Here is a 1,143-nt window from a genome sequence, read left to right as displayed (position 1 = left end):
TAGCACTGAGAAAGAAAATCCTTGAATATTTTACTGAGATTTGCCAGTGAGATTGTTAGTTGTGGTACTGCCTTTCTGATGCAAACGTATGTCTACTAGGAAGGGGACATGGAACATATAAATACACTAATCTCTCTCTTCCTGTTTTTAAGTAGAAAAGATTTTTGGAGATATGACTTGCCTGCACACTACACACATTGTGAGACCACAAAATTTGGATGCATATTTTAAAAATATGTTCAAATATTCACTATTTTTAGTATGTACAGAAATTACATTCTAAACAATCACTGCTAATATTTTCTAGTGTCCTATTGTTGTGTCCTCTCTCATTTATGTTTGGTAACATTTGAGACATGACAAGCCCATATATGTCAAGTTTTAAATGTATTCCATATTGTATATATTAATATATCCTGAGGTACAAAAATACATTATATATATGGACCAAACTGTGTTCTCAGTTAAACTGGCATAATTCTGATCCACCTCCCTTGTAACTGAGAACAGTTAAATATAGTCTGCCGTGGAATACAAAATCTTTTGCAGAGAGTTTGGAATGAAGAACTGGTTGTAATGCAATTTTCTTCTTTGAAGTGAATAGAAAATGTTGTACAGTATTTTCCAAAGTGAGCTTGGCTCCACTTAAAATGCTTGTTTTTGATCTTTCTAATACCCGAGAAGAAAAGGCAGATTTAGGATTTGATTAGAAGGAGGATAAAGAAAAGGAACGAGTTGTTAACTTTTTAATATGGTTATGTATCCCTTTAATATACATCCTGTTAACCTAACAATTTTCATGGCTAGCAGAAAAAATTCCCTGTGCTTCTTTATGGTTCCATTCTGGAACCTTAGGAAAGGTACATGGTTGCTTAATAGATTTCTGATATCTGAATAGTAGTTACCAAATTATCTGACACATGCATGTGAACGTTTTCATTAATATATCATGAACAGAGAAAGATCTTGTTCATCATAATACTTGATCAGTTTGGGAAAGTTATCTGATATGTTGCCTGGGATAACAGGGGGCTGGCTCAGTGATTAAAAAGTACCTTCTGGATCTAAGTTCTCATGTTTCTATTAATTTCTTAGAGGCTTATTTGGGGTCTGTTTGATGCCTAGTTGTAATATGTATAATTA

The sequence above is a fragment of the Gavialis gangeticus genome, unplaced genomic scaffold, assembly GCF_001723915.1.
Source record: "Gavialis gangeticus isolate Ggan-Ray unplaced genomic scaffold, GavGan_comp1, whole genome shotgun sequence".
NCBI lineage: Eukaryota > Metazoa > Chordata > Crocodylia > Gavialidae > Gavialis > Gavialis gangeticus.
This window is presented reverse-complemented; position numbering follows the sequence as displayed.